Source organism: Balearica regulorum, chromosome 1 (assembly GCF_011004875.1).
Source record: "Balearica regulorum gibbericeps isolate bBalReg1 chromosome 1, bBalReg1.pri, whole genome shotgun sequence".
Lineage (NCBI taxonomy): Eukaryota > Metazoa > Chordata > Aves > Gruiformes > Gruidae > Balearica > Balearica regulorum.
Genome location: NC_046184.1, coordinates 60675434 through 60689420, shown reverse-complemented (window position 1 = coordinate 60689420; position 13987 = coordinate 60675434). Strand labels below are relative to the sequence as shown.

The 13987-nt window shown below is 43.7% G+C and overlaps 1 long non-coding RNA gene across 1 annotated transcript; it reads right to left on the bottom strand.

The window, feature by feature from the left end:
* Window positions 1–3205: 3205 nt before the first annotated feature.
* On the bottom strand, window positions 3206–13810 carry LOC142600061 (uncharacterized). Its single transcript, XR_012833523.1, has 3 exons — window positions 13705–13810; window positions 6881–7031; window positions 3206–3375 (listed from the first exon to the last, which is right to left on the bottom strand). It is a non-coding gene; the product is annotated as an uncharacterized LOC142600061 (long non-coding RNA).
* Between the last annotated feature and the right edge of the window lie 177 nt (window positions 13811–13987).

Below are 13987 nucleotides of genomic sequence, written 5' to 3'. Positions count from 1 at the left end.
AGCTGCCTTCAGTATAGGCTATATCCAGGTCCTTTATACCTTTTATACCTCTTGAACAGCTGAAAAGCGTGAATGCCAGCGATGAAAATAAGTTTCATTATGTTATACTCACGAGCATTGTTAATATTCCCAAGCGTATTCTCTTCTAGCTGCTCGGAAGCATACATCACCCGTTCCATAAGGAAATATGTCATGATTTATCACTATATATTGTGATTGGAGAGATATAAGGCATAATAAAACAGCAGAAGCTCCACAACGAAAAATGCCAATTTTGTAAGGGAATAAGCACAGGTACTATGTAGCATTAGAAATACCACTTTTCCTTTTAAATTTCCACACTCTTAAATGTGAAGCCAGAGGGCATTAAGCAAATTAAATATGTAAATTAAAACTGGACACAGGAAACTTTCTGTGCTCATATGTAATAGCAATGGGAATTGAAAATAATTATAAATATAGAAGTCCATATATGATTGAGTGTATCACTGACATATAGAGATATTTCCTTTTAATTTTTAGCATATTGTCAGCTTTGCAATCAGTATTATGCTTGTCACTACAAGAATAAAAATCACTAAAGCAAATAGTAAACCAACGTCCTTTACAACAGGTATAAGAATACTGAGAAGCAAAAATCACAGAGAAAAGGCGAGACAATGTTAGAATGAGCATAGAAAATCTTAAATAATGACTTTTGTAGGCAATTTGCATCATTCTAGCTGTTCATGTCAGTGTAAAACATGCCGTGTTTCATTCTTCCTGAAATAAACACTTGGTGAGAATTTCAGCTCTCTGAGTTTATAGACACCACTGGGGAATTCTTCATTTCTGACAGTATTATTTTATGTAAATGCTTTTCCTTATTCACAAAAAGGATTTATCCTCCCATTGAAACCAACAGACTTCTGCTAGCCATCTTCAAAGGAAATAGGATTAGGCTCTAATTTGCAAAACAGTATTGGAGGATATGTTGTACCAAATCTAAACTGTACAGATAATCACAATAAAAACAATAAAGCCACTGGTTTCAGTAGGCTTGCCTTCCTGAAGTCAGTGTGAGTTGGAAAACAATCTTAAAAGATTGCAGCATGTTAGCAATATAAATATATCATAAAACTCAGTACATTTTTAGGATTAATTTTTGCCATAAACTTTCAAAATGGCACAACTTATTTCTTACCTGGCGTAGAGAAACTCAGGATAAAAAAAACCACTGGCTTAATAGCTCTCAGTCAAATGTTTAGGTCTCCTCAGAAAGTCTGCAACACCTGTAATGAAACATAAGATGCATAGAGCTGATGTTAATTCATTCCATGTATTTAGCTAAATAAAAGAAATAAACACTGGATTTTGAAGATACTTGCTACAAATACTTATTTTACAAACTGAGGCCAGGTACTTTCTGTGCAACAGCTATGCATATTGCAGCTTGACTTGGTGAGACGGTATCATTGGTACACAGACTCCTGGCTCATAAGCACTCTCCAGTGTTTGTAAAGTGTTCAACAGTGTTGTTAGCACCCTTAAAAAGGTCAGCTTCCAGGGCAGTGTTGGAGAAATGAAATACCTTCTTTGACTGTTCCCTACAGTGTAGGATAGAGACAAGAGGAGAAATGTGTATTAAAGGGATTCCTGGATACAATGGACCTGTAGTCTCTAAAACTAATGTTCTGCTCGCTTAGGTTTCCATCCTCTCTGTTGAGCTCTGGTCTGTATGTGGAGAAACATGTAGCCGCAGTCTTAAAGTCAATTGAGTTGCTTTGGCTGCTCATCCTTGATGATCAGGCTAAGCATAGGCGTACACATTTGCTGGACCAAGCTGAAGTGCTCTGTGCCATCCAGTCTGCAAATCTAAAGATGATGTAACTGCAAATACTTGGAAGATGCTGGTAGGTGAAACTGGGGGACATTCTCTCAACTGAACTTTCTCCTCTGTGCAAGCACATGTTGAGAGAGAGCTTTTTGGCTGGATGGAGTGAAAGCATGTTAATGCGTTCCACTCAATGACAGGGATTATCCCGTAGAAAGAGGCGGCTGGCAGAGATGGCTGGCATCCATCTGTTTCCTGCAGCAGGTATCTGCATATTATCTGCCCTGGCAGATCACATCCAATCCTCGAAATTGCATGCTTTATGGAAATTACAGGAGTCACGCAAGTTCAGGATTAGAGACTGTAACACTGATTTTCTCTGTAGTGAGCCATATAAAAAACTTTACCTTGTCAAGTAGTGGTCTGTTGAGGTGTGTCTCGTTTGCATCACACAGATGTCAGTTCACTATTAAAATGATACTTCAATCAAGTAATCAACAACCTGGCCCAAACCCACACCCTGGATCAGGATCCAAGGCCCAGATTCAGAGGGTGTAACTTCTATCTGAATTCATGTATCTCCTCTTGTTATTTGATTGCCCCTAGGCCTCTTGGGATGTCCAGGCAATAGGAAATACAGAGACTTGGAGGTTAAGCCCTCTGAACCTGGATCCTGGACCCATTTCAGAGTTCTGTGGGCAATGAAGAAACTGAAGAATACTTGTAATGTCTGTTCAGAGAGGACTCTGAAACTTAAGGTGGACTTCCTTAGAAGAGTATAAAACTTTCAATAGGAGAGGAGCCGTATGTCTATAAAACATCTTTTAAAATTCCATTTCCAAGCCTCAAGCCTTTGCTTCAGTGGCTTTCACTGAGAATTTAGACAATGAACATGTTATCATTGTTCTCCTGTAATACTGGTTATTTCTTCTACTGCTTGGTATGTTTTATTGGAATATCCATAGCACAGAGGATACTAATCGCCTGCTGTATTTACATCTCCAGAACTGAAAATTCATTTACATATTTACATATGCATGTGTCTGCCTGTGTGTTTATGTCACATGATTTTATCCATGTAAAATCTGCTTTTCTGCATTCAACAATTCTGCATTGCTGCCTGAACTCCTCACCGCTATTGCTAAACAGGGGCTCTCCACACCACTGAGAAGTGTGGAGAAACAACCCAAACTGCACAGGAAAGAAAACTGACATGCAGGGGCTGATGCTCAGGGTCTCTTCTGCTGTTTCCAGTAGGACTGAGCACACACAATTCCTTCGTCTGTTGCTTTCCTATTTCTCATTCAGCTTAGATACTCTTTCAGTAAAACTCTGTGATGGTGTGTCTAGTGTGTTATTTACATATTTTTATTAAATAAATGAGCCATACAATCCAAACTACCAGCCCCCTCCCTCCCCCTGCACCTTAATCCTTTTGGGATTAAAGTCCACACACATCAGCAGGCCATAATATGGAAAACCAACATTACAAGCTTTCATCGTTGTGAGCAGGGAGTTGTGGCGGGCCATAGTTGCTGGATTGCGCATCTCACCAATGCAAACTGCAAAAGAAGAAGTGAAAAAACTAATTAAGTCACTCAGCAATGTGCTCCCCTCCTCTCATCACTTCCCTTCTTTGCCTTCGGTTGCCTCCCTTCCGCTGCCTGTTTTTTTGCCCATATTTAGAGAGGGTGACTTAGATGCATCACTTTCAACCATCAGCACGTTAGGCCACGTGTAGGCAGCTGGATCTCCGCCCGGCCCATTTTGCCCACCGCCGTCTCCCACGCACGGAACAACCCTTCTCGGAGCAGCTCATACACACACGGCTTCTCCAAAGCATCACTGAGAGCAGTCATCCCCTAGCCACCATTTCGCAATGCCTCTGGCCCCACTCCCCCAGCACAGCGGTGCATGCAAGCAAGCTGTCCTAACCTCAGTTATCGGTGCTGCAACCCCCAGCCCTTAGCCAGAAAACAGGGGCAGATTTCCGCAGTGCCTGTGGGTTGTGGCGGAAAAGGGTGGAGCTGTGCGGCCGCCAGTTGGGTTGGGGCCGGGAGCAGAGAAGGGGGAAGCAAAATGCAGCCGAGGTGCTGACGGGCTGGGGGGCATCCTGCCGGGGCCTGGCAGCCCGCGCCGGGGAGCTGCGCGCTGTGGGAGCCTTCACTCAGAGATGTTTGTACGTGAACACAATGTTGGAAGCATGAACTTTTGCCATTTTGACCTCTTCATCCTGGATGACTCATGGATGAGATGGGGCAGATACCTCCCTCCAGGACTCTGGGATTTCCTGCCCAGTCTGATCGCATGGAGATACCACAGCCACTGGGTAGATCCTACAAGGAGCGGCACTTTAGCCTCAGTTGTGGCTTTTGTGTGGTGTTTGTTGCGCTGATGCCTGTGATGAAGAAAGCCAAAAGTATGTTTTGCACAAGATGTTTGTTTTATGTTGAGGTCTGTGGATCCATATCTAGATTGTATAGCTCTTTTCATGCAGCGATTGGATGCATAACCAGTTTTCTTGGAAATACAAGGGTAAGGCTACTCCAATAATATAGGGAGTAAAAAACACATTACTTTTTTTTAATATGTATTTATTAGAGTGAAGAAGGTTAAGCATAAGATGTTATGCTAAAACTCATGCTGCACACGGCATCAATGAATTACTGGATGTTCATTCCTTTGGATGCACTCATCTATACAAGCATTTCCCTAAGACTGTTACTGACAAGCGGATATCTGGGATAATGACAGCAAATCAACGCCATGACACTCAGAACATAACATCTACCATGTTATGGTAGATACACAATGTACCTCATCAGAAAGAACAGCATTTGTTATATTCAACTGATAACACGCATCACTTCCCAGGGTACGACCCTAGCTTGGCAGTGTGGCTGTGCAGTTCAAGCGTAGAGGAGAAAAGGGAAAAGTGTGCCGCCTTACTCCTGCTAGGAGACAAATCTGTGGGGAATAGGTGGCAAAGTGGCTCTCCGTTCCCTCTTCCCCACAAGTGGTGCAGGCTGGTCGGCAACCTCCTTCCCTCTGTAGACAAAGGGGAGCAAGGGCTCAATCGTGCCTTCCCGAAGTGCAGCCCTTTCCCCTCCTGGGGCTGTTTTAGGGAATGGTGGAGGAGAACACGCCTTGCCATGGGCTCCAAGCTAGGGATGCAATCTCACCCTGAGAAATCGTCTCTCGCTCCCCATCTCCTCCTAAATTCCCACTGAAATACTGTAATTCATTATAATGTACATCACGGCTTCATAGCTGTAAGACTGGCTGCATTTTTCCTTCACTGATCATTAGTTAAAACAATACTAAATTAGAAAATAGATTTAGCATGGAGACTGCCAGCTTCCTTTAGCTTTATTTAGTTTACTTTTCATTTGTCTGCAGCCACTTCCGGGCTTTAGAGAATAGTGTTATCTATGACTTGTAAATAACATTAGGTCAAATAATAAAAACTGTTAATGGCAATGTAATCGTTTTATGGCAAGTGATTAGAAAGATGTAAACAGAATATTATGACTTTAGGATGTGTACCAATGATACAGCACAACTTCCCCAGGAAAAGGACATACCCAGAAATCTGGGGCAGCAAACTACAAAGAGCAATTAAATGGAAAATGAATATGTTTGCGTATAGATGCCCGAGAACCAAATATAATTTTCCATTACATCTTTTTAAAATGCCATCCTTTATGCCTGTGTGCTAGCAGAGAAAACTCTTTAAATCAATAGCAAATCAGTTCAGTGACAGACTTGATCAAAGCCTCATTATGCATGAAAATTTCATTTCTCTGGCTAGGGAATTGGGAGGGGGGAGGTTTTGTGGCTCTCTGTGTTTCCTTTGTGCTTCTCATGCAGTGTAAAGGGAATTGCAAATTTCTGACACCGTCGTAGCAGGTGTAGGGGAGTAGAGGATGCCAGCCCCTCATGCATTTGCGTCCAGGAGGGGAGCGACAGCCCCTCTGACCCCAATGCCGTCCTCATTGCCGGGCCCACAGCAGGGTGAGTGTCAGGGGTTTAGGACTGGGGAAGAGATATGTTCTTGCTATGCTGACAGGTCATTTTCTTTAGAGCTGATGCTAGCTGGTCCGCGTGACAGCCACCCCAGGCTTCTCCAGCCTGCACTGAGACCACAGTCACAGTTCAACAACCCCCAAGAGACAACACAGATCTTAAGAGAAGATGCAGACACAGTCCTACAGGGAGAAGCAAGGCAACACGTTGATGCTACCAGCTTCTCCATATCAATGCAAAGCGCACAACGCTTTAGGTAATGCTAACTGTAGGAAAGAGCTACCTTCCCCACCAAGTCTACAGAGGCTTGAAGAGATGGCTCCTTCTCCTCTGTGAGCTATGGTGAAACAGAAAATCTGGCACAGGGCCTAAAAACACTTTTAAACTTGTGTCTCCTTATCTCTCCTCCAGAACTAGAATACTCTTTCCTGCCTCCCAAGAATTATACAAAAATAAATCTTCTAAGATCTGCAGAATGCTTTGCTGACACTAATTGTGTTATAAGAAAGAAACAGATTTATTTTTAATGGAACAGGACACTCATTTCTAAAGAACATGTTTGAAGGCCTGCTACCAAGATGAAAAAAATACTCAAATTTAATAAGAGGAGTAACGTGACCTCTGCATACTTCCCATTGCTTTAGCAAGGCCAATCCTTCTCACTTTACCTCAGCTTGTGCTAATCTCCGCGAGGGCTCCATGCACAGGAGCCTTTGCTGGCACTGAAGCCTACAAAGATGACACCAGTTAGGCTGCCTAGAATCAACCAGATGCTGCTGCAAAACAGCTGGAAATTACTAATCTTCTCCCTCTGCATTCATCCCCACTTGCCATGATACTGTCTGAAGTCTTCTGTCTCATCGCTCCCCACTTCTGTTCCCTTCCCTCTGTCCCCAACCCACCCTCACTTGCTGGGGCAGATGCAGCAGGCTCGTTGTGGGCATTTCCCCCTTAGGACCTAGGCACACAGCTCAAGAACTTCGCTCCATCAGGGCTTTCATCGCTTTTCTGCCCTGGCTTCATAAAAAGGAGGGTTTTCACCTTTCATCCCTCTGTACCAGATGGGGTTTTCCAAGGAGGCGAAGGGGTGTCAGTGCCCAGATCTCACTGGCTTTGCACTGAGTGACACACATCCTCTGCTCTGTGTCACTGCGGTGTGAACTCTTGAGCGTGCAATCTGAAGGTTTGCTGCCTGCAAGGGATAATGCCAGAAAAAAACCCAAAAATTAGCGCTGGATTGTCAGGGAAAGCAAGCAAAAGGTGGCACGGGGCACATTCATTTTTAAATGGGTGAATTCTCCTGGGACACCCGCTGTCCTGCAATTTTCAACTCCATTGGAAATGTGTATATCAAATATCCGATAGAGGGAAATGAATTAGCCAAGGTTGTAACTTTACACACACATTCGGTGGGGAAATACGATAGCTAGATTTCTTAGATTTCAACCTGACCATTGCAAAGGCAATACTCATGAGAAAAAAGAAAAGAAGAAAGGTGCTTCTTGCCACAGCTTTATCTAATGTGATCTCTGGATACCCTTCATGAAAGAGAAGAAACCTGCTTTGCTTTAGGAAGCGAAGCAGACCCTTTCTGTAGCACCACCAAGTGGTTGAGCATCTGAAGGAAAAAAATCTATCTGCAAAACAAGCATGTGGCAGTGCTTCACAGCAACATTTTTCAACTACTTTACAGTATTTTAAGTGGTAAATACAATTTTCAGCATGCAAACCTGGATGTAAATTTGGATTAACATCACTGAAGCCAGCCAGAGTGTGGGTGAAGACAGTATTAGGTATGTTGTCTTTAAAGCTGTCAGAAGACTGACAAAACCTTAATGCTTATCTGTTGTGGGTGAGCGGACGTCTTGAGCTGTGAACCAGGAGCTGGCTGCATCAGGAATGCTACAGACACAGAGTGACAGACAGGTCTTTGTTTGACAATTTTTTCAGTGGGAAGTGGTATCAGGAATCAGTGATAGGCATGATCTTTTAATGCTTTTTGAGCAGAAATTTTCTTCTCCAAAAAAAAAAAAAAGTGTGAATTTTTGTTCAGATTTGAACAGCTGTGAAAGGGGATGTGATCAGAAACAAAGGCAGGATCTGATTCCTGCTACTGTGATGGCCTCCTGGTGTAAAATTGATAAATGAGTGATAAATGATCAGTGAAACTTTTTCATATGACATTATATAAGCTGTCGCTGCCCTACCTTCAAGGTTGCTACTCAAGGACAATTCCTTTGTCTTGAGTCTTCTTACAATGGAGAGGGGTCTGTAACAGCTTGGCTGCCCAAGCTCACCCCCGCCACAGAGACCCACGAGCAAAGGGGTTGCCTGGGGTGTCCCTGCTGAAACCCGGCTCCAACATGGTCCTCAGGAGCACACAAGCATCTAGTGTACGAGGGCATCCACATTGCCCAGGCCACTGGTCATAGCTCATTTGGACTCACAAATCTGACTCGTGGGAAGACTAAAAGTATTCCTCCTGAGACCAGACCATCAGGCTACACCTGTGTAAAACTGATTTAAGCAGGTTTCAATGCAAAAACAAAGTCCTTGCATCTGTGGTAATTAGCCTGTAGAAAATCACACTGTGTAATATGCCTCTCAGCTATCACGTCCCCCTTTAGTCACTGCATTCATCAATTGTAGGTATCGTTAAATCTCAGCCAATGACCCCTACTTGCTTCCTGGCAAAAAAAGGGACACCGAGGCTTGTGTTCATCGCTGACCTTTTGCAGTGCTGCAGCAACATTAGCTCCATTCTGCCTCCAGGAACAGGGGGGACCAAAGGCATCTCTGCCCCTCACGGGGGATGCTCAGGTGAAAAGGGCCCCGGGAGGAATAAAAGGCCACCTCCTTCTGTACCAGGTAACACTCCTGTAATTAATAAAGCAGGTGCTCGGTGGCTGTTCTGTTTGCCTGCCTGCAAACTTGCAGCACAGCCAGAGATGCCTGAGGTGCCGCTGTTTGGAAAAGCAGCAGAAGACCCAGGATTCTTGATGACAGAGATATGCTTTCTGAAATAAACTTTTTAGCATGACAGGCAAAGCTCAAAGGGACCTGCAATGAAGTCACACTTGAAGCTTTGCAGAATCCCATTTCAGCCACCAGTGGTATGGTTGTTAGAGTCATCCTCCCACGTTGCAAGACACTGCAGGCATATAATAGGAACATTTTTATCTGAAAATAAGAGAAGCACCAGCAGACCAGGACCCATCATGAGCAAGCTTGTGAGAGCTAAATGTGATTTTCAGAGGAGGTGCATGCATGGCTGCCACAGCATTTGATGGGAACAGTGGCTATTCAGCACTCTTGAAAAGAAGGCTAGATTGACCCTGGGGGGAAGTAGATAAATTGAGTCAAAACACATGGCAGTGTCTAATTTCCAAGGGATTATTATAATCAATAATAACTCTGTGCATTTGTGTGTGCATCCATGGTATAAAAAACAGCAACATATATATATTAATATATATAAACAATAATGTGTGTATATATGTACACATGCAAGCTCATATTGCTTAAATAGGTATACTAGGAATCTTGTCAATTTTAGCCATCAGTATTAAACATCCTTTTATGTTTAGGTTGATGCTTGAGGATCTGAAAGCCCAAGTTGACAAGGACTTGAAATACTGTTCATTGATAGCTCTAAAAATATAATCGCGGTGGAGCATATCATTACGTTCAAGCCAAAGTCAAGCTGCCCGTTTTAATACAAAGCTGGGCACCCCATTGTAGCTTGGGCCATCTGCGTGCACACTATATTTAAAATGGAAAAAGGCCTCTGGGGAAAATGAACCAAATTTGCCATAGGTGCAAACAGGCATGGAGGTCTTTGAGGTCTGTGGAATGTATTTGCTTATACCAGTAATGGATTTAATCCAGAGACCGTTGTTCTTTATGAGTCCTCATTTTCCTTTGTGTGTATGCCAGTGTAACTCCACTTACTTTGGTAGGAATAATACTAATTCATACCAGTGTAGGTCATGGAAAATTTTTTTATTTTATTTTCAGCACAGATGCTAGACAACAACTTTCATAGCCTGTTTCCTTTGCTACTTTAAGGTTTTCTGCAGGTGCTGTTCCTCTGATTTTTCTACATTTACTTTAGATTTCCATAGTCTCAGTGAGAAGGCAGCCAGGCCTTCAGTGCCCACATCCAGTACCTGCTCCTTGAAGTGGATGTTTTTCCCTGGTGCATATCCCATTCCTGGTGCTGAGGATTGCCCTCTTGCCTTCACTGGCATTTCACTCCTGCCACCATCACAACCACCACCATTCCAGCTGGGAAGGGCTGCATAGTAGCCTGGTAGTTCATTAATGCTCCTTGTTAATTGTCCAAAGACTGGAGACAGAGGGGTCATGCTTTATGTGCAAGAGGCATCCCTTCTCTTCCTTGTGGGTTGGCTGGATAACCTAGTTTTCCCTGGAGAAATAGCTTGCGGTTAATAACACAGGCCATGTCAATAAAACTAGGTAGGAAATAATAGTGTGCAAGTAGCAGGCAGCATTGTAGAGCATCAGAGCTGACCAAAAACGCTTAATAATTGGTAGTTGGGAGAGTAGACCAGAATGAAGATAAACTTAACTCTCCCTATGATGCAGTTAGCAAAAAGCACACATCTGTCTCTGCCTCTTTTAATATCAGACCTTGTCTCACTGGACTTAACCTTGCACTGAATGCTACAAAAACCAATTCCCTATTTCCTTAAGAAGTTTTGTGTTCCTGAAAATGGCAGAATAGGTAAACAGATTTGAGCTACTGACTTTATAAAGGCTACTAAAAAGAGACCAAGGCAGAAAAGGCTACCTAAGCATCACATCATGGGTGTGGTAGGAGAGGTTAAAGTACAAGCTGCCTTTCTTAAACGCCTGTCCTCTCACCGACTGATGTCATTTCCCCCGAAAGCTCGAGCATTAGCCCTCTCGTTGAAAAATGAGTCCCCGAGGAGCCTGAATTAAAGACGCCCGTACAAAAGTGCGGGGCCTGACCTCTTGCAGCTGCGCCGGGGCTAATAGTGAGTCATTGTGCTGCTTCGTGTTACAGTCCAAGGGCAGAACAAGGGGCAGGGGAGGGGTACGGAGGCATTTCAGGCTGCTCGTTAGCTCATTCATAGACACCTGGTGTCCCGCCTCCTCCTCACGCTTCAGTGCGTCCCACCCCTATTGTATAGAAAATCCACTTCTTTAGAGATCTGAGCTGCTTGGGCTGGACAAAGACCAAAATTAAATCCGCAGCTGCCCAGGAAGAGGCTCTCTCCATTGGGGGTTATTATCAAGGATCTCTGATGAGAGAGCGGAGAGGGGAACTCCCCTCGCCTCTGTCACTTCCAGTTACAGGTTTGGATGGGTGCATCCGCACATATTTTTCTTCCTTCACATAAATAACGCAGGCCACTCCGTAGCTGATGTGGACTGCCATGCCCCCGCTGACCCAGTTTAGCTTTGAGAGGTATGTGACCCGCTGCACTCACCACATTTGGCTGGACAACACTTGGGCTGTTTGCAGCCTGCAGGAATCACTTAGTGTCACGGGACAGTGAGGCCAAAATACCCTCGTGGCAGCTCCTTCACCCTCAGTGAAGTTGCATCGAGGGTAAATTTGAACCGACAAGGGCCAGCTCCTATTCTCAGTTACCACAGAGAGAGCCTGGAATTGCATCATTAGCGTCCAAGGAGTTTTGGATCTACATGGGCACAAGCGTGAGCAGAATCTGGCACTGAGTTTAAAGGAGCAAAACAAAGAGAGGCTTACGTCAAAAAGGAACAGCAGCAGGCAGCACTTATAGGCTATATAGTCCCAAGTTTTGAAAGGAGAAGAAACATAAAGTTAATAGAAAACCTTCGTGGCTATTAAATATGTTTTATTCTTGAATCTCCTGTGGAACCGATCAGGCTCTTGGCTTATAAAAATAGATGCAACAGGTGTTGGCTTGAAGACTTTTGTGCCTCATGTTAAGGGCACTAATGAAAAGTTTATGGTCAGTGAAACCCGGAGGAGAAAGCTGGATTACAGTGGAAAAAATTCTGCCCGCTACACTAGAGAACATCTGGAGCCATGCCATTGACCAGGGGAATTTAAATCTGCATCTCAAAAGCTTTGCATATCTGATCACCATTCCTGCTATCGCTGTCTAAATAGCCTCATGCTGGTAACCTGACCTATTTAGTTGGTGGCTGCTCCTTCTGTTCTCTGCATCTAACTCATTTCTTTCAAGGCGATGCTGAGGATGGGTGTTGTTATCTGATTTTCTCTTGATTGATTTCCTTCTTTACTCTGATGTGTTTCCTGTGTTTTCTTGGGGCACATCATCTAAATTACAGCTCTTTAAGACAGCCAAAGACAAGTTGCCTCCTAGGGACTGATGCTAGCCAAGCTACAGCATGGGGGCGTGAACATTATGCAAATAGCAAGATATGGAGCTGAGAGTGGGATTTCACAGCAGCCTGGGGGAACTGGATGACTGAATCCCATTAGGGTTGCAGTGAGGTTTGGCAACCTTGCTCTTCCTGGCTGCCTTTGAAGAAGACTCAGCACAAAGCTGAAGTCTAAATCTTGCATGAAGCAAGACACGCCGTTACTCCCACAGGACTGAGTACTGCTCATTGCTATTGCAGAAGCTGGGCTGGAGGCTGTGGAAGAATCCCCAGGCACAACTCCCATTATCCTACATAAGGAAATATAAGGAGAATTTCAGGCACTGTCAGAAGATACAATCAGAGTGTTGGAGATCTGTCCAAATCTCTACAGGCAAATCAGCTAGAAAGATAACCTCAATATATCCTTGTATTAGGGAAGACTTGTACATGTTTATAATTATACAATACTTATAAAAAATAATCAATGTTCTTCTTCAGAGATCCACATGCACTTTAGCAAACGGGGTATGAATGACTCACGTGACCTCTTCAATCACCACAGAAAGCCTGGTCAACAGCAGCCAGCCTCCCTATGCATCGTTAGGGCAGCAAATGGGAAATTCTGCCTCAGTTGGAGAATAGTATTGGATTTGCGACAGCAAAAGGCACTTAATTAAAATGTTTAGCCCAAAGATGGGCACTACCAGACCTGTTCTACACAACATCTTAAGTAATGCAAGTTCTTGTCTGATTATGGAATTGCTTTAACTTTAAAGTACATTTTCACTGCCAGAATGATGAGAAGGGACTGTCATGTCTCAACAAACCAAGCTGCAGAATTAGGAGTTCAGTATTACCCCTCATCCTAAGGGCTCTGCAGTCTTCCTTTCCCCTCTGCTGCTGGCCACGAGGGTGACCAGGCACCGATGAAGCTCTGCACCCTGCTGAACTCGGGTGCTCTGGGAAGGTCTCCCACACAGCTGCCTGCTCACATTTAGACATTTAACATCATTAGAGCATCGTAACAATGTGTTATTTACCTCTTGTTTGTAAGTACGCAAGAGTTTCTTTGATGAGTAAAAAAGGCCTACTTTAAAGTAGTTTAATTTTGACCTTGAGAAGAGTAAATTGAGTTAAACTGCCTTGAAACAGAGAGTTTGTCTGTAACAAATACTCCTAATGAAAGGCGCAGGAGAAAGCAGGGAAAGAACAGGCAGACCCCATAGTTCCCTATGAAAGGTTAATACAAGGTAGAGCATTATTGTGGTGGAAGCACAGGAAGCTGTAAGATTCTCCACAAGATCAGGACTCATATTAAAGAAAACAGTTGTTTTGAATAAACTTACTGGTAGAACCTGCATTAGACATCTGCCAAAACACGCAGCCTGTTTCCTTGATAACTGCAAAGGAGACTCAGAAAACCAGCCAGCCAGAGGTTTCATTGTCAGAAATGTGCATCTAATGTCTAAGATTAAAACCTACAGGAAGAATTTCAGCCATACTTTATATGTTGCTGTTATTTTTGAAAGCAGGTTCATTGGTGGTCTAGAGTCTTTCACTGCACTTGGGATCTTTCCCCAGAGGGAATTTTCCTTGACTGCAAGGACTCGCTCTACCTTACTGCACTGGAAGTGATGTGCAAAAAGGATTTCTCCCGTGGTAAAAGTATTTCAGTGAGCGCATTGATGAGGAATGCCTGGGACTTAAATACAGGGAAACCCATAGCTGACAGCCTGGAACAGAGGGAGATGTAACAAGGCAACTTTTTAAAAAAAAAAAAAAAAA